The 20,972-nt window shown below is 32.3% G+C and overlaps 1 pseudogene; it reads right to left on the reverse strand.

Moving 5' to 3' along the window:
• Positions 1-9,544: 9,544 nt before the first annotated feature.
• LOC120158762 lies at positions 9,545-20,609 on the reverse strand (annotated as a pseudogene).
• Positions 20,610-20,972: the final 363 nt, after the last annotated feature.

Consider the following 20,972-nt stretch of genomic DNA (forward strand, 5'->3'; position numbering starts at 1 on the left):
GATGCTACTGTCGATGGTGAGGACAAAGATGAAGAGAAAGAAGTTGCCGAAAATGAAGCTAACTCTGAAGGTGCGTCTAATGACATCGAGGAGTTTAAGGACGTCAATATTATGGAGGTTGAAGAGGAGGAAGCTAGCCAACAAGAGAAGGACCAAAGCTTGGAAAAGGAAAACTTGAACAAGGATGGCACCTGACAATTACTCGACTTAAATAATAACAAGGCTGCTCATGTTGATGCTGATACATAAGTAGACATTGTAGTTGCCAAAATTATAAAGGATATTGAGGAAATTTTAAAGGGAACTGTGGAGGGCTTTCTTGAGGAAGCTATTGCTGCGCCAATAGGAGCACTGAAGGAAAACCAGACGAGACTGTGGTGCAAACGCCTGTACTTGCGCCAAAAGAGAAAAATATTGTTACAACAATAGTGACCCTGATTTCTTATGTTTTTCTGGCAACTTCCTTTCTAACGTCAACAAGAAAAAACGAGAAAGAAAATGATGAAGGCCAAACCTACAGCCAAAAAGACCCGCCTAACTCTAGCTAGCCTAAGGAAGTCCAAGGGGAGTAATGTTTTCCCCTCACGTTTCAATCGTTTTAATTTTTTATTTATTTTTGCTTGTATTGAGGACAATGTAACCATTAGGTTTGGGAATGTGTTGTTCATTTGTGTTTTCTATAATGTGTTAGTTTTAGTTATTGCATTTAATACTGCATACTGTTGCATTTTTGTTTACATTGCTGAGCATGTTGTTTGGAGCATTTAGGAATTGCATATATAATATTGTATGTTTAATATTATTATATTAATAAAGTTTTTAATGAAATTTTAATGATACCCTATGATGAAGAAGTAAAATGTGAAATGCCATGAAAGTGTTTTATATACTTGTTAGAATTTGGATCCATTGAAAACCTTTTACAGTATAGGTGTATGTTCTCAATATTTAGAGACATTATAAATTTTTGAATTTTAAATCTCATATCTTTAATAGATGCTATAGCAATCAAAAAGAAATTTAGGAATAGAACTAGGTGCCTGAAACTAGCTCTAGTAAAAAAGAAAGAGAATTATTTTTGCATATTGTTTCAATATGCTAAAGGCGAAGTAAATTGGCGTTAACATTGAATATGGAAATAAACAAACTGAATACCAATTTGATAATTATCGTTTTGCTATCAAAATAATTTCGGCTTCTTAATAAATAGAAAGGAAAAGTAGTATAGAGAACCATGGTTGATCCACAGGGACTGTGGTGTTTCTGATTTAGTAAAACTCTTTCTTGATTTAGAAGAAGATAAAATTCCAGATAAAGTTGAAAAGATAGAATAAAATAAAATAAATAATTATAATTTAAAAGGGAAAAATAATAAAATAATAAATAATAATTTTAAAGATAGTAATAAAGATAAAATGGGGGGGGGTTTAAATTGTTTAATGAAATAAAAAGATAAAGATTAAAAATAAAGAAAAGAGATTGGGATAAAGAAAACTTATAGTAAAAGCAGCCTTAGACTTCAGCTTTGCCTCTAATTCCTCGGATCATCGAAACATATCTTTACTTCAAGATTCACATCGGCTACTTGTCTACAAGGACAATTCCTTGTGACTATGCTTTGTGTACCAAATATCCAAGTGCACTCTTAAATTTTGGTTTGTGAGTTGATCTAACCAACAACAATGTTGTAGATCTTAAAACATTGAAGTTCGAAAATGTTGCCGACTCGGATTATGTTGTTTCAACAATAATTGATTCCGATCTCAGTTTCCTCTTAGCAAACAATTTTGCTAAGTGTGTTCACAGGAAGTCGAATAATCTTCAATAAGTCAATCCTTCTTCCAACATTAATCATAACAACATCCAGACCAACGTCGACTTTTTGTTTTGAAAATTGTTTTGATTTGAAAATAAACCCAAAAAACAGAGAGAAAAATCCAAAGCGATTTAAGTGCCTTACAATTTTCACGTTTGGAATTGAGCCTTCGCTTTAGCCTTTGACTTAAAAGAGAATTAGCTAAGCATGACCAAAGTCATGCTTAGCATATTTGAAAACTAAAAATTAAAAGAAAAATAAAGAAATATGCGAAAAAGCTTGAAAGAAAATAGAGAGAATTTTATAAAGTTGGAGAGAAAAAGAAGATTTAATTCACAAATGTCTTTCATCTATTCTTTTTCCTTGTTTTGTTTTTTTATTGCACTTCATGATAATTCGTGGATTGCTCTTAATTATTTTGATCTCTTGTTTCAATATTTTAAACCTTTCTTTTTGGTCTTTTCTCTACTCTAACCTAAGCCCTGTTACACCTTGTTTAAGACCACTTGATTATTGCATTATGTTCATTTTTCGTCGTGGAGACTTGATTGGATTCCAAGAATATGGTAAGGTTTGAGCGATTTCATTTACCCCAAACACTTAGAGCGGATATGTGTGAATCTTTGTGAGGTATTGAGTCATGATTCATTGAAGTTGGCAATTAATTGGGACGTCTTGCTTACCTTAAATTTTCTTAGTTGTGTCTTTGATTGATTGTAACTTGAATTCAGCAAATATCATTGACTTAGTTCGATTGGAAGTTTGAGAAATAAATTGAAATTGAAGATGGCAACTTATGATTTTGATATGTTCATTGATGAATGCTTGAGGGAAAACATTGGATAAGTGAGGGGGAATTTGATAAGTGCTTAATTTAGTTAATATTTTGCTTTTAAATTACTGCTTAATCATTGGTTTTTGTGGCTTATTTGTTCGTTTTGATTCATTTTCTGTGCAGGGCTTTAGATTCTGGAAATTACACTAAAAGGACAAAATTCTGTAGTTTTTTTTCGGAATCAAAGTTGGACTAGTGGGCATGACTTTGGGCATGAAATATTTGGCGAGGCGATGACATCATCACCTTCTAGAAGGCCCAGTCAGCGCTTCTAGAAGAACGAATGGATCAGCCGTACGTTTCTGCAATTCGGATTTGAATTAAACTCATGTTTTAGGATATTATTTTAATTTTATCTTTAGGAATTTTAGTTTAAATAGTTTTAAGTGTTTTAATTAGGATTTAGATATTATATTTATTATATTTTATCTTGTCTTTGTTTTAGGTATTTTAGTTTAAATAGTTTTAAGTGTTTTAATTAGGATTTAAGATATTATTATAGGAATTATCTTTAGCTTGTTTTTAGGAATTTGAAGGATATAAATACATTCTTAGGGTAAGCCTAGAAACACATCTCTCGCATCTGAGAATTAAATCTTCTTTTTCTATCTAACTTTATAAAATTCTCTCTATTTTCTTTCAAGTTTTTTCTCATATTTCTTTATTTTTCTTTTAAAGTTTTGTTTTCAAATATGCTAAGTACGAACTTGGTTATGCTTAGCTAATTTTCTTTTAAGCCAAAGGCTAAAGCGAAGGCTCAATTCTAAATGTGAGAATTGTAAGGCACTTAAATCACTTTGGATTTTTTCTCTCTGTTTTCCGGGCTTATTTTCAAATCAAAACAATTTTTTAAAACCAAAAGTCGACATTGGTCTGGATGTTGTTATGGTTAATGTTGGAAGAAGGATTGGCTTATTGAAGACAATTCGACTTCCTATGAACACACTTAGCAAAATTGTTTGCTAAGAGGAAACTGAGATCGGAATCAATTATTGTTGAAACAACATAATCTGAGTCAGTAACTTTTTTGAACTTCAATGTTTTAAGATCTACAACATTGTTGTTGCTTAGATCAACTCACAAACCGAAATTTAAGAGTGCAATTGGATATTCGGTACACAAAGCATAGTCACAAGGAATTGTCCTTGTAGACAAGTAGTCGAAATGAATCTTGAAGTAAAGATCTGTTTCAATGATCCGAGGAATTTGAGGCAAAACTGAAGTCTGAGCCTCCTTTTACCATAAGTTTTCTTTATCCCAATCTCTTTTATTTATTTTAAATCTTTATCTTTTTATTTCTTTAAACAATTTAAAAAACCCCTTTTATCTTTATTACTATCTTTAAAATTATTGTTTATTATTTTATTATTTTCCCTTTTAAATTATAATTATCTATTTTATTTTATTCTATATTTTCAACTTTATCTGGAATTCTATCTTCTTCTAAATCAAGAAAGAGTTTTACTAAATCAGAAACACCATAGTCCCTGTGGATCAACCCTGATTCTCTATACTACTTTTCCTTTCTATTTATTAAGAAGCTGGAATTATTTTGATAGCAAAACGACAGTTATCACTAGAGTGGGTCACAACTAGCTCCAACATAGTTATATGTTAGGAGGATTGCTACAGTATTGAAAATCATTAATTGAGTAGGAACAATTTTTTATAATTTAGCTAAGTATTGGTTGGATACAACTAATTTTCACAATACTACACACTATGGATTTTAATTTGACATTACATTCCCAAATTTGAGATTATATTAATGTTGTATTTATTGTTACAAAAAAGTTTGAGGACTAAAAAAGGAAGTTAAATTCTAAATTAGTTTTGGTTACATTTCATGCATGTTGTTTCTTGAGGATAAACAAACATTAGGTTTGGGGCTGTGATAACTCTCCAAAAGGGTTATCATTTATGATATTTTTACCTAGATTAAGCTTGAACTTTAGCATAATTAGGATCATATTAGGATCATTTTAGGTTTATTTTATCATATTTTGAATCATTTGTATTATGGGAGTAGTTGGTGGATCACTCGATCAACACTACTACACGACAATGTTCCCCCAAGTACTGTTACATGTCTTTATGGAGGGTTTAGGCAGTCATGGTTTAGATGATGAAATTTTATGAAAGAAATTAATTGGTGAAGAGGATTGTGAAAGATGTGACTTCATCCTCCTTATATAAGCCAAAATAGTTAATCCTTTAGCCAATAAGAATAACCCACAAATATTATAATATTTTATCCAATTGACAGTTACCCTGATAGTTGTCTAGACAACTGCCCTAATTTCAAAAAATTTCATAATCGCCTGATGACTCAACAGTTGTTGTCAGTTCTACATAGCGATTCGAAACAACATCACCTACAACATGGAGTATTTCCACAAAATTAGCGTACCATATTTCATCATAAAAACAATTAAAATAACCCTGATTCTACTTTATTTTGATCCATTTGTTTGAGAGAGGGAAGCAAAAAATATTGAGTTTGAATTTTTTTTTTCATTTTATTTTGTTTTGAATATAAAGAGTTTGATGAAATGTTTCTTATTATGTTTTATGCTTAGACTTTGTTTTTATGTAATGTAGCTCTAATAATATAATTTTGGAAATTAAGTTATCTTTATGTATGTGATTTTGATTTGTTTTTGGAAATGAAAGTCATTAATTTTGCATACTACATTCTTGCAACAATGGTACTTGTAAAAGTGACTTTAGCATATGAAAAATGTTGCCAATAGTCATGTTTTGTTAACTATTTAATTATTGGGGGTTGATCAAAATTGATTCTAGATGATCAAATAGTGTTGATCATAGCACGTCACATGAATGCATTATCATAACATTATCATAGTAGGAACTGCTAAATTATTTGTTAAACCCTTGATCTATTGCTCTCCTGAATGGTACTGAACTACCTGAAAATTCAATCCATGATTTCATTACTTTCTATCTTCTTGTTGCCTTATCAATTCAACCATATATCACTTGGATACTTATCGTTACAACTCTTTTGTGACATTCTCTCTCTATAGGTTCGACATCCGATGCTCTTTTAGCATATACTTTACTACTTGGATACGATATATATACTTGCATGATAGTTGTAGCATTTATTGTAGTATTAGAACTAAATTTCAAATTAACAATGTGTTATATTGTCTTGTGTCTTAAAGAAATTTATTATGTTTTAAAAATATTCATCAAAATGAATATCATATTGAGACTATAAATGAATGAGATGTTTAATATCTTCATATTATGAGTATACTCAAGACAATAAAATAATTTTAGAAAAATTATCAGTAGTCTCTTCTGAACTAGACTACACTTGAATTAGTACAACGGAAGCATATGCTATTATAAATCAAAAGTTTATTGATAACTTTATTATTTGACATGACCAGTTAGGTCATCCCATTTCAATTATAATGTAAAAAATTATTGAAAATTCATGTGGCCATTCATTGAAGAACCATCATATTCTTCAAAGTAATGCTTTCTCTCAGGGAAAATTAATTATTCAAACATCACCAGCTAAGATATATTAGGAATTTATTAATTTTTTATAATGTATACAAGGTGATATATGTGGGCCCATACAACCTCTTTATAGGTCATTTAAATATTTTATAGTTTTAATCGATGGATTGACTAGATGATCACATTTTCTATAAAGACAATTCATCTTGATAATGATGGTCCTAATCTTTCGATGATTATTGTATGCCAATTGGAATAAGTGTTAAATATCTTTTAGCTCATGTTCATACACAGAATGATCTTGTAGAATCATTTATTAATGCCTTCAATTAATTGCAAGACTATTACTAATGAAGTTAAAACTTCTAATTTATGCTTAAGGTCATGTCATTTTACATGCAACATCATTAATTCGTATCACACCAATGAGTTTTCATAAATTCTCCCTATTACAAATGATTTTTGGTCAGAAACTAAATATTTATCATCTTAAAATTTTTGGGTGTGCAGTATATGTTCCTATTGCTCCACCACAGCGTACAAAAATGGGTCATCAGAGGAGATTGAGAATATATGTTGAATTTGAAAATTCCCTTTAATACTTAAATATCTTGAACCTTTTATGGGGAATTTATTTACAACTCAATTTTCTTATCGTCATTTTATTGAGTCGATTTTTCTATCATTATGGGAGAAAATAAATAAGTTGGAATGAATTATTGTTATCTCATTTTGGTACATGTACCCAATACTGTGATCTGAAAGTTCAACGGATGACTCTTTTACAAAATTTAACAAATCAACTGCTATATGCTTTTGTTAACCCTAAAAACATGACTAAATCACATATACTAGCTATGAATACTCCAATTAAAATTCATGTCTAGAAATGATACACTCTAGTTGGTAATGAGTCGCTAGCACGCCTAAAATGTGGTGGACTAGTAGGTTCCCAGGATAAGAATCCTCAGAAAAGAAAATGAGTTATATTTAATGATGGTATAATCAAAGAATCTAATTTTTTTAGAAGATATTAAATGATTTCTAGAAGAAAAATTTGACATAACTCAAGTACCTAATAATGAAGAAATCTCAACAAAGTATGTCGTGTATAGTAATAAGTGGAATTGAAATCAAATCAATATCAATGATATATTTGCATGTAATATAGCACTAGAGATTTTGAATTATGATGTGGATCACGAATATGTATCAACTAAACAATGTATAAAAAGAAATGATTGACCAAAATAGAAAAAAGGCAATTGAGGCAGAACTAAAATCTCTTACAAAGCGAGAAGTATTCAAACATGTAATCCGTACATAAAATGGTGTAAGGCCCGTGAGATATAAATATGCTTTTGTGAGAAAGAGAAATGAAAATTATGAGATATAAAAAAGTTCATTTAGTTGCACAAGAATTTTCGTAAAGACTCAAAATCGATTATGAAGAAACATACTCACTGGTTATGGACTACATTTAATTTTTTATTAGTCTGACAGTAAAGAAGGATTTACTTTCCACCTAACAGATGTTGTTACAACCTATTTATATGACCTCTTGATAATAACATTTGCATGAAACTTTCAGAAGGATTTAGTTTTCCAAAAACAACTAATTCTTATTCTAGAAAACATTATTCAATCAAATTAAACATATTTCTTTATGGATTAAAACAATCTGGATAGTCTTCATAGACCATAGTTATTAGTGGAAGGTTATAAGAACTATTCAATTTTCCCATGCATTTTTATTAAGAGATTTAACTTTGGATCTATCATTATTGATGTGTATGTTGATCATTTAAATATCATTGGGACTCTTGAAAAGATCTAAGTAACAATGAAATACTTAAATAAAGAATTTGAAGAAAGACCTTAAAAAGACATGATTTTATATTGGATTACATATTGAGCACATAAAGAATGAAATTCTTATACATCAATCAACTTACATAGGAAATGTGCTAAAGAAATTCTACATGCATAATGCACAATCGTTGAGCACCCCAATGGTTGTTAGGTCTTTGGATGTAAATAAATATATTTTTTGTTCTCCAAATAAAGATGAAAATCTTCTTGATCATGAAGTATTATATTTAAGTGCTATTGGTGCATTGATGTATCTTTCTAGCAGTATACGACTTGATATTTCATTTTTGTCAATTTATTAGCAAGATTTAGCTTATGTCCAACCCGAAGACATTGAAATAGTATGAAGCATATATTTCATTATCATCAAGGTACGAAAGATATGAGATTATTTTCCCCTATTTTATCCAAAACAAAATTAATTGATTTTTGTATATGTAAGGTATATATCTAATCCCCATAATACGAGATCACAAATTGGTTATGTATTTAGATATGACGGTACTGCAATTTCTTGGCGCTATATGAAACAAACAATTATTATCACTCCCTCTAATCATGTTGAGATTTTGACTATCCATGAGGCTAGTCGCGAATGTGTTTGACTAAGGTCTATAATCAATAATATTTAAGAAGATTACGACTTATGCTATGGAAGAATAACTTCGATAGTTTTATATGAAGATAATACAATCTACATTACCTAACTCAAAGAATGGTGCATAAAGGGTGATAGAACAAAACACATCTCACCAAAATTGATATACAAAAGAATAGAGACATTAATGTCTAACAGATCCGTTCAAATGAAAATTTAGCATATCTAGTTACTAAAACTTTTTCTACTATTACATTTGGAAAGTTAATTTTAATATTGGATTATGTCGTTTTAGAGATCTTTCATGATGTGTTCTTGAGGGAGTAAATACACGATGTACTATTTTTCCCTTATCTATGGTTTTATCCCATTGGATTTTTCTGGAAAGGTTTTTAACAAGGCATCATGTCATGCGTATTAAAGGATTGTGTACTCTTTTTCCTTCACTTAGTTTTATCCCTCAGGATTTTCCTAGTAAGGTTTTAATGAGACACATATTTAACTGTTAATTATCAAAGGGGTGGTATTATGAATGAAATTTTCATTATGTTCTATATTTTTGTATAATTTCATAACATAATTTTAATTTTACTTTTGAAAGTGAATTAAAAAGTACTATGAAAATTATTTAAAAAAAGTATTTTTGAAAAGTGCAATTTAAAATTAATTGATTGTGATTACAATTAAAATATGATTTTAATGAAATGTTAAATTTAGACATTATATTAAATTGAAAATATGAGATAAAGGGAAAACACATTAGATGAAAATTAGAAATTTGAGCCGAAGTTAATTTAAAAACATTTTTTAGGCTCTTCAACAACCGATGTGGGATGATAATTAGAGTCTTAAAACATTACTGGCAATCTCACAATCACAAACACCACCATATAATGCTTACACTCTAGATATAATAACAATTTTTCCTTTCTTTACATTACTCAATACAACAACGATACATGAAATACATCTCCATCGGACGTCCACACTCGGCACACACCACCCTCTCTGCAATCCCCCCTCTGATTCCCGGGAGTATAAGTCGAGTTTAATGTGGTCATTGGTAATCCCTTCGAGATGTTTATGGAGTGCCGGTACAAATCCCATTTGCCGGGAAAATACTTCTCATTGATCAAACTTCTGCATGCTGCTAAGCATCTTCTCTCTATTGGCTCTCACCATTTCAGTCGATCCGAGAAAGAATACCGCCAATCCACGTTCTTCACTGTCGTCGTACCTGAGTATCGTCATCACTTCATGTTTTATCACATCTGTTTCTTCGGTTTTTTCGTGTTGAGTTTTGAAGTACAACATGCTCTCTAACCGGTTCCAGAAGAACCACACGCTGGCATCTTGCTAGGCATGTCTAATCTGCTTCTCGTTGATCAAAGCAGTGATCTTCTTCACCCGTTCCTTGGCGTTGTTTTTGCCTACATAAACCATCTCTAACCTGATTTTGAGTGCATCAGCAACCCTTTTAGTTGCGGAAGCAAAACTTTCGATCTAGTCCATTTTCTCACCGCCATATAAACAGATCACTTTATGTTCTTTTATCTGATAACCACAATGCAACAACAGGAACACCAAGAATAAATTAACCAAATCAATTGATATATCTCTCTCTATATATGTGTGTGTAATGGCATGCGAGGGATGTCCATGTACTCAAGTAGGTAAGTTTTGTTCGAGGCCATCAACAAGTAGCTCAATCGTCCAAGTCTCAGCTTTCCAAAGACTTGCTTCTTTTTCTGTGCTGAATGGGAAGGTTGTATTCCCTCATATCCAAATCATGTTGAGTGCATTAATGCATGTGACCTTCCCCTGTGGATTGAGTGTCACGATGATTGGCTTCTTCACGAATCGCCATACCCGCCTCATGTATTTCATCACCGCCGATTCGATATGGGACGGGTGGCTCATCGTGTAGCACGGCGTAATGGATTGCAGGTTCGTAAAATTTTTCTCATAGCCATTATTCCAAGCTGATTGGTCTACAATTGGGAGCCAAACGATCTCGTAGTTAAGCTTAGTAGATAACCTCTCGGACTTGTAAACAAGCTCGAGAAGTTGAATCTCGTCATGGGAGATACTAAGATCCGAAATCAGAAGTAGAACATGCTTTCTTCTCAAGACATCAATTTGAACCTGCAATTGATAAAGAAACAAAGTATAGATGATCATCCTGTTGAAAAGAGAGAAGAGTATTGAGAAACAATGGCTTGAGTTTTCCATTGATTAAGAGTAGATATATATACACAAGATGAGGCACATAGAAATAGGAAACTATCTTAGAGTTAGGGGATTACAACTAATCACAAGGATATTATAATTGATTACAATAATTTAAAATTTAAATAAAATTTGTTATAATTAATTCTCTAATATGCCCCCTCAAGATGGAGTTCCAGAGGAGACCAATCTTGACCCTTAAATCTTGGAATTGACTTCGTGGAAGCGGTTTGGTAAGAGTGTCGACAAGTTGATCTACTGAGGAAACATGAGTAACACGAAGAGCACCTTATTGAACTTGACCCCGAATAAAGTGATAGTCAAGTGCCACATGTTTCATGCGTGAATGAAAGAATGGATTAGAACAGCGATAGGTGGCATCAACATTGTCACAGTAGATAACAGGCAGTGTAAAAAGAGTGATGCCAAGTACTGTGAGAAAGGAACAAATCCAATTGAGTTCAGAAGTAGTAGCGGTAACTGATCGATACTCAGCTTCCGTGGAGGATTGAGCAATTATAAGTTGTTTCTTGGATGACCAAGAAATAGGATGACGACCAAGATAGACAATATAGGCACTCGTTGAGGTATAATCATCTTTGTTTCCACCCCAATCATCATCTGAGAAGGCATGAAGGGAAAGTGGATTTTCCTTATGAATGAATAATCCATGAGTTAATGTGCCACATAGATATCGAAGCAGTCATTTTGCAACATTCCAATGTTCAGACGTCGGGCGATGCATGAATTGAGAAATCTTGTTAACATCATATGTTATGTATGGGCGAGTGAGGCAAAGATACTGTAGACTACCAATAATTGTTCTATATTCTGTGCAGTCAGTTAGAGTTGTACCTGAATGAAGTGTGAGATTTCCATCTGTAACAAGTGGTGTAGCAACAGGTTTTGCACCAATCATTTTTTTTCGGGAAAGAAGATCAGTGATGTAGTGCCTTTGAGTAAGCAATATACCAGATGGAGTGGTTAGAACCTCAATGCTGAGAAAATAAGACAAGGAGCCAAGATCCTTGATTGAAAATCTTTATGCCATGAGGTCAATATAGCGTTGAATGATATTGGTGTTGGTGCCTGTGATAATAATGTCATCCATATAAACAAGTAGATATATAGTAGTGTTACCTTAGTGAAAAATGAATAGGGAAGTGTCTGCATGAGAGTTTGTGAACTCATACTCAATGAGGAATTGGAAAAGTTCAAGGTACCAAGCCCGTGGGGCCTGCTTGAGTCCATATATAACCTTATTTAATTTGCATACATGTGTTGGATTGTCTTTATCAACAAATCCTGGAGGATGGGCCATGTAGACATCTTCAGAAAGATGGCCCTGAAGAAAGACATTATTAACATCCAATTGTCGCAATTGGCAACCTCTACTGAGTGTCAAGCTTAGAACATGTCGTATTATTGTCGGCTTGACAACCGGACTAAAAGTGTCATGATAATCCACTCCAGGTCGTTGATGAAAGCCTTTGGCAACTAATCTAGCTTTGTACCTGTCAATAGAACCATTAGGAAGTTGTTTAATACGAAAAACCCACTTACATCCAACAAGGTTCTAAAGAGAAGTAGATGGAACAAGCTCCCAAGTTCTATTCCGAACAAGAGCATCAAACTCATCATTCATAGCTTGTCTTCATTTAGGATCTTTTAGGGATTGAGAAATAGTATAAGGCTCAATGTCTGATGGTTGAGAAATGATAACAGTGAGGTTTATTTTGGTTAGGGGCTTATGGATGTTGTTTTTCGATCTAGTGGTCATGGGATGGGTAATTTGATGGGTGGGTTGTGCTATGATTGAAGCAGAAGTGCTATCAGAATTGTGTGGTTCTAGTGGTAAATGGTTGATGATGGTTTCTTGACGATTAATCGAGCTGTGTTCGGGTAAAGGGATGTCTATGGACAGGGATCGACAGTCGATTGATGAGGAAGGGAAGTGGTCTATTTGGGTATTTTGTGACGGATGTTGACATGAGGAATCCCTTTGTGGAGGTGTATTGAGTGAGCCACTTGAAATTGGTAAAATTTGGACCGGGGGAAGCCATTTGGAAATGATCTCTGGGGTGGGACGCGATAGATGGATTTGGTGAGTGCTAAAGGGAAATGAGTTTTCAAGAAATTTGACATGATGATAAATGTATATTTTAGAAGTGGATAGAGCGAGACAGATATATGTACTTTGTGTTGACGAGTAGCCAAGAAAGACACAAGGAGTGGAACGAGATTCAAATTTATACTAAGAATAAGGACGAAGCCACGAATAACATAAGTAACCAAACACCCGAAGTTTAGTGTAGATGGGTTGAGACTCAAAGAGTTTCTCAAAAGGAGATGAAATATGTAATGTGGGTGTGGGCATACGGTTGATGAGATATATAGCAGTGGCAAAAGCGTAAGTCTAATAAGTTAAAGGCATTGAAGCATGAGTAAGGAGAGATAGACCAGTTTCAACAATATGTCATTATGTTATGGTGTATGGGGTGGTGTAGTAAGATGTGATATACCATTGGTGGAGAGGAAACGATCAAGGGCTTGATATTCACCACCATTATCTGAATAGAAGGTAACAATTCGATGTTTAAATTGGTTTTCGACTAATGCCTTGAAACGTACAAAGAAATCATACACATGAGATTTTCGTTTAAGGGGATAATACCAAATATATCGTGTATAATGATAAAAAAATAACATAGTATTGAAAACCATCAACAAGATAAACAGGAGAGGTCCAGACATTAGAAAAGATAAGTTTAAGTGGGTGAGATGAGGTTAAGGTAGAAGAAGAAAATGAAATTTTATGACTTTTATTGCATGAACAGGCATTGCAATGTGTGAAGGATGATAACGGACTAGACAATGGTAAAGGAAATTTGGAAACAATATTTTTCATAATAGTAAATAATGGATGACCTAGTTGAGAGTGTCACTCGAACGAAGTGGTCTTGACACTGGAAAATGCAAGCAATGGTGGAGAGGAAACTAAAGGGGATGTAGTCAGCCACTCATATACGCCATCCTTAGGTTCACCCATCAAAAGGATTGTCCCTGTGTTTAGATCCTTCACCTGAAAAGCAGAGGGTGAGAATTCAATAGAAACATGGTTATGAGTGCAAAGTTGATAAATCGAAATTAAGTTCTTTTTCATGGAAGGGACACAAAGGACATTTTGTAAAGTAAAGGTACGAGAGGAAGTAGGTATGGTGGTAGAACCAGTATGGGTTATGTGAAGAGTCGATCCATCACCAATCATGACATCATCAGATCCTTGGTACGAGCTATGAAGAGAGAGATTGCTCAAGTCAGATGTAACATGGTGAGAAGCTCCACTATCCAGCAGCCAAGTAGGTGTAGCGTTGTTGCCCAGAATATCATGATTGGCTTGTGGTTTCTAGGGTGTGGAGGGGCGATATCCCTGAGAGCCTTGAGGACGAGATGTTGGAGATTGTTGATTAGTGACAAGCCGAAACATCGGGCATCGATTGGCAGTGTGCCCTTGAGTGTCGCATGATTGACAACGACCCAAATAAGGTTTCAATTGGCATTGATCATGAGGAGAAAGTATAGTGGTAGGGCATGATTGTTGTGAATTGGTGGCTGATGGACGCCAATTTAGACGATTTTGAAAGGCCGTGGGATTTGTCATGGCTGGTAGTGATAGGGAAGGTGGTTGAGCGGTCTGAAGAGATGCTTCTTTGTTGAGAAGTTTCTCATGAAGTTCAGCAAAAGAAATTGGCGTGTCACAGGCATTAATGGCATCAATGACAGATTTATACTCATCACTTAGTCCTTCTAGAACCCGATCAATAAGATCCTCATCGTCAATTGGCTTCCCTAGAAGAGCAAGTTCATCGACACGAGTCTTTATCACCTGCATGTATTCACTAATTGATTTTGAGCCCTTGTTATACTGCTTTAATTGTTCCATTTAAAAACATGGTTTGGACTTGGATTGGTGATGAAAGAGACCTTGGTCTTCTCTGGGCTCAAGAGAGCATGAGGATCTTCCTTGTGGAAGATCCTTATCAGAATCCTCACCACATCCACTTGAGGTGTTTCAATTGTAAGCTTGAAGTCGTCAAAAGCTTCTTTCTGCTTCATCTCATCTACATCCCATTATCATCTTTGTCAACCCTTTTCATCGGATTATAAATATATACATATACATATATATATATATATATATATATATATATATATATATATATATATATATATATATATACTTACCAATACGATGATAACAACGACGTAATAATATTTGAAGGTGCTCGTGTATGTTACTAACTTTATGCGCCAAGCTTGATAGTTCCCATGCTTCGGAATTCGATGTAACAAACCTAAAATCAGACACAAAAATGGATTTGTCAATTAATTTAGTCTTGTTGAGTCATTGATTTGAGCATGTAAGAAGAAATTCATGGCTCACTCGTGTGTCAGCCCTATGAGGCTAGTAATCTACGCAGCACAAGCCACAACGCTCCGAACAGTCCGGTAGGTAGTGGTCGGGATATGAGCTAAGGCGATCGACGTCGGTGGCACCTCGCTTGAAATGTACTTGGTAGGAAGCATGGTGAACTCGACGATGCACTTGGTTACATCTATCATTGCCTTGATGGACTTGTTGAGTGCTTCGAAGTGGGTTTCATTGTTTGGGAATGCTCTAAAACGTCGGGCAATTGATTGAAGAGAGCCACGGATTTGCCCAGTGAATTGGTGGTGCAAAGTTGGACAAGAAGCCAAAACTCCCCGAAGTTCACTGCGAAAGCAGCTAAAGCTAGCACCACTTTCGCATCCCATGAATAGCTTGAGAGCATGTTGAGAATCGCCATTGTTGTTGCATGAGCATCTGCTCCTCCTGAACACTTGCACGATATCTACTTTATAATTATTAAGACTATTTAAAAAAAAAAAAACATGTCAAATAACCTCGCAGGAGATTTTCTGTACGATGTAAGCCAATGCATCAAGCACGTCGTCATTAGAGGATAAACTGGTCTGATCTAAGGCGTCGTGTGTCCCGTTCCACCCTACAAGACAAAGAAAAAACCAATGTCGTGATCTTGAAAATCCGGAATGAACATGAAACCATAAGGCTATCAAAGTTAATTACATTCAAAGCATGATCAATGTTGGGAGTGATATGTCGCAGAATATTGTCGATGATGTGAAGAATCGGATTCACGTTGACTAAACGGCCATCGGGGGCATGCGTCGACTGAATCTGCTTTATCATCGCACTGTCGTCGGATACAGCGAACATCCTACGCTCACTGCAGACTAATTGCTGGGATTTGGAAGGATGTGATGAGAGATAGAAGCTGCCATTGGTGAATATATCAAGTGTTTTTTTTGTGTGTGATTCATTTAAGCATTGTAAGGTTTATATAGTGATGAGGAAAATGGAATAAAATAAAGCAGGAATCTTAGATTTCTACTTTGCTTGCAAGACGAGTAATAAGAAAAAAGATAAAGGGGTTGTTTAGCAGGATAACGATAACATAAATGTAGCCATCAATGGCCCCAAGCCTTTTTCTTTACAGGAAATATCCAAAATGTCGGAACACCACATATTTATTATACTGCGTATTTAAAGTTTTAATATATTATTTTATATAAATTTAATTTATAAATAGGAGTATAACTTATATATTTTGTTTTAGGAGTTAAATTTTTATTTAGTAAAAATAATTATCAAATGTTTTATTTTAGTACTATATTAGGATCAATTGTTATGTATTTAAATAATTATCAAATGTTTAGTCGAAATATTTTTCTTTATCAAACAAATTCTATCCGGTTAAGATCTTGTATTTCGTGCTTTAGGGATTTTATAAGAGGAATCGGACCAACTCACTGGTATTTGCCAATGACCTTGGAGATAAAGGTTTAAGTGGCCGTCAGTGGTTGGTCTTTTAAGATAAAGATGCTAAAGGTAGCTTCATTTCACTTTTGTCATGTCACAATGCCCACGTCCGTCGTATTTCTTTATGCAAATGTGGCAAAAGGCGCATTTTGCAAGAAGTATTTTTCGTTGATTTCAATAATATTGAACCAAAATGAAAGGGAAAAAAAGGAATGGTAAAAAATATAAAAAAGAATGTGAATTTAATCTAAAAATAATAAACACAAATGATGCGTGTCGATGACACGTAATTATACAAGTATGAGAACGAGCACAAGTTGAACTAAACAACGACGATGCGTGTGTATTAACCTTATGTTTAATTATTTAATAAATAAATGCTTAAAATGTTATATTTAAACACTTCAAAACCTAAATATCTAAATAAGATTGAGTACTATTGTAACACCCTTTTCCCATAACCCGTTCATGTGTCACAGATGTCACATGGCTTTTAAAAAATATTTTTGTACTTGAAAACAAGTAAAATTTTATTTTTTTTAATAAAAGGTTCAATAATATAGTTTATAAAACGTTCTTCAACTACTAATATATAAAATAATGTTTAAAAATCCATCAAACAGTAGTTTAAGTTCAAACATAATATAATATTACAATCAAATACCAAGTATCTTATCAGAGCATCACAACATATCTAAGTACATGTCAACTAGTAATATCAAAATAAACATCTAGAGATGTCACATTGTTACTGATGAGGCAACCCTTGATAGATGATATCTGGTGCACTCTTCACCCCGATTCATATACTAAACTTACGTGTGAAAATCATCACACGCTAAGTATTCACTTAGTGATGCATAATATAACAAATAAGGCATTTTAAAAACATGAGTAAACCATTATAAAATCAAAATACGATTTATCGTATACAATGCATAAACGCATAAAAACTGACTTAATAAGCCAAGTTTCCATCAAATAACATACGAAACAGTATTTTGTATGCCTAGCATACTTATCAATCATTATATTCCAAAATATATTCATTCACAACCCAATGTATGACAAATGAGAATGCAAGGTACACAATAAGCACCTAAGTGCTGCAATAACGTATAGGTATTGTGGTACACAACAGCACTATATTAACCATTTTCGGAGTAGTAATCCCTTACAACTACCATCCTTGCACACAAAGTGACATAACACAGAAAGTACTACTTCAAGTACACAAAGTACTTGTATGAAAATACAATAATGCGTTAAACAAAATTGATAGATATCCATCACACACCAAGTATGCCAATTACATACATAATGCTACAGTACACAAAGTTCTACTGCAATACCACCTTATTTATGGTATTATTATTGCACCTATGACTCTCCATGTACATACAATAGGTTTTAAAATCCAAATTGCAGGTTAAACATTTATTCCAAGCCATCAATAAATAATAATTTGTGTGAAACAGATCCATTCGTTTTAGGGCAGTTCATATCATGAAATAATTCATAAAATCATTCTCATAAACTTTATGAAAATATTTCAAAATGCATTAAAACATATTTAAATAAAAAATACTTGAGGTTAACTCATTGCAAGTCGTCCTCACATCATATAAGAACATAATAAATGCACACACCTGGTATGTCTCACTTTTATGCCTTTTTATCAAGGCCCCCCACTTTCAAAAGATTATAGTTTGGCCTAAAAAAATTTCCAAGGATTGTAGAACATTTCAAATATCATTTCTAATCCACATGAAATTTTTCAAAAAAAAAATCCCCATCATCTTCCTCAAGTTCGAATGGTTTATGTACTCAAGACTAGGGTTTTCATGATTTTACTCGATTTTGATTCGATTCAAGTATGAAATCAACCTCGATTCAACCTTATACAATCTCTACAATCAAATCACTAATCAAATTTCATCATAACGTAAACTTTTTCCAAGATTAGGGTTAGGTCGAAATTACCCATAACTTATATAAGCATCACTACAAGAAATTTAAAGTATTGTGACAAATTTAATTTTATCAAAAATAATTTTGTCACTATTAGTAACTTTTTAGTGACAAAATAAATAATCGTCGCATTAAATTAAAAAAATATACAATTGTGATAAAAGCTAAAATCGTCATAATAATTTATTACAATTAGCAAACATGTGTAACATATAGTGACAAAATAAATTTTATTACGAATTTTTGTCACAAATGTTTCCCTCCAATTTTTTGGCGCCAAATTAAAGGCATATAGTGACAAATTTTGTAAAGTAAAAGTTTTAGTAACTATGACAGAAAAAATTGTCACACCAAATAATGAGATTTAGATTTGTTGTGACAAATTTTGTTTGTGATTATATATTTTAATTATAGTGACAAAATGTATAATCACAAATGATTATCTTTAATTTTTGGTACAAAAACAAAATCATATAGTGACATTATTTGTAACTATAAGTTATAATTATTGTTACAAAAAAATTTGTCACAAAAAATAATGAGATTCAAGTTTTTAGTAAAAAATTATGCTTGTCGTTATATGTTTTAATTATAGTGATGAAATATATTATCACAAATATTTCCCTCCATATTTTTTTACGCCAAAAAAATCATATAGTGAAAAATTTTGTAACTATAAGTGTTACTAATTATTACATAAAACATTGTCACAAAAAATAATGATTTTCACGTTTTCGTGATAAATTATATTTATAATTATAATTTTTAACTATAGTGACAACATATAGTCATAACTATTTTCCTCCACTTTTTTTTTCAAAAGTTATATTGTCAATTTTTATAATTATAATTTATAGTTATTGTTTTAGAAAAATATTATCACATCAAATAATTAAATTCAAATTTTGTAATCTATTATTTTTGTACTTATATATTTTAATAATTATGAAAAATAAATTCAAATTTTGTAATCTATTATTTTTGTACTTATATATTTTAATAATTATGAAAAATTATACTATCAAATCAATTTCTCCCTATTTTTTTAGAGTTAAAAATGTTATATAGTAACAACATATATTGTCGTAGAGATTTTTCTCCATATTTTTTGCACCAAAAAAATCATATAGTAACAATTATTGTAATTATAAGTGTTTATAATTATTACAAAAAACATTGTCGCAAAAAATAATGATATTTACATTTTTTTGACAAAAAATAATGGCTCGTCACGAACGCGATTAATGAGATCATCAACATCATGTGAAACACCATCGACCTGAGGAGGAGCCGGAGCCGGAACCGCTTGAGATGAACAAGTTATGAAAAACAAAAGTATAAATTTGACAAAATATATATGTTAACATATGTTATATATTTATATATTTATAATTAATCCAACATGCTAGAAAAGCAAACATATATTCATGTACGATTAATTTTAAACTATTAATTAACCATGGAATGAAATGCAAGATTCCTATGTTATCAGTCACAAATATAAATACGGAGAAGTTAACATTTAAACTAAAATTTGGGACCAAAACAAACACATAATTAAAACTTCATTGCTCAAAGATGAACACCAATACAAACCATACAATAAAACCACGAAACTATTTAAGCATTAATTTCAAAGTACAATACAAGTGGAGAAAAGTTAAAAGCTCGAATTGATAGAATTAAAAGTTTTGATAGATGACTAAAATAGAAGACTTACAACGAAACCCTTTTCAAGAAAATATCCCCTGCAGGCTTAAAAAGTCTAAAACGACATCGTTTCCTAATTGATATAAAAAGGTCTTATCACCCTATTTTTCCCATTTTACTTTCATTTATTTTCCCATTTTTCTTTTTCTCTTTCTCTCTATCTACTTTCCAGAATCAGGCTAGGGTCCTTGTCGGCCACCATGTTAGCGACTGTCAGCCGCCGTCTTTCAATGGTGTCAAAATGATTTTTTTTCTTTAGTGAGATTTTAAAAACATATCATTTTTAATTTATTTTTTAATTAAAAATAATATAATTTAAAAAAATCTCTCATTTCAAAAAAATTAAATTTAAATTGAAGAAATTAATCTAAATCTAAAGATCGACATGAGAATAGAGACTAAACCTAAACTAAAGCTCTAATTAACCATAATTATTTAATAGAGAAGTTACCTATCTTAAGAATAAATTTCTAAAGCCTAAAAAATCTTAAAGAAATAAGAAAATAAATTATCCATGTAACAAAATTTCTCATTGCAAATTTAAATATGTAAAACAATATAATTA

Source organism: Hibiscus syriacus, unplaced genomic scaffold (genome assembly GCF_006381635.1).
Source record: "Hibiscus syriacus cultivar Baekdansim isolate YM2019G1 unplaced genomic scaffold, ASM638163v2 tig00111330_pilon, whole genome shotgun sequence".
NCBI classification, from domain to species: domain Eukaryota; kingdom Viridiplantae; phylum Streptophyta; class Magnoliopsida; order Malvales; family Malvaceae; genus Hibiscus; species Hibiscus syriacus.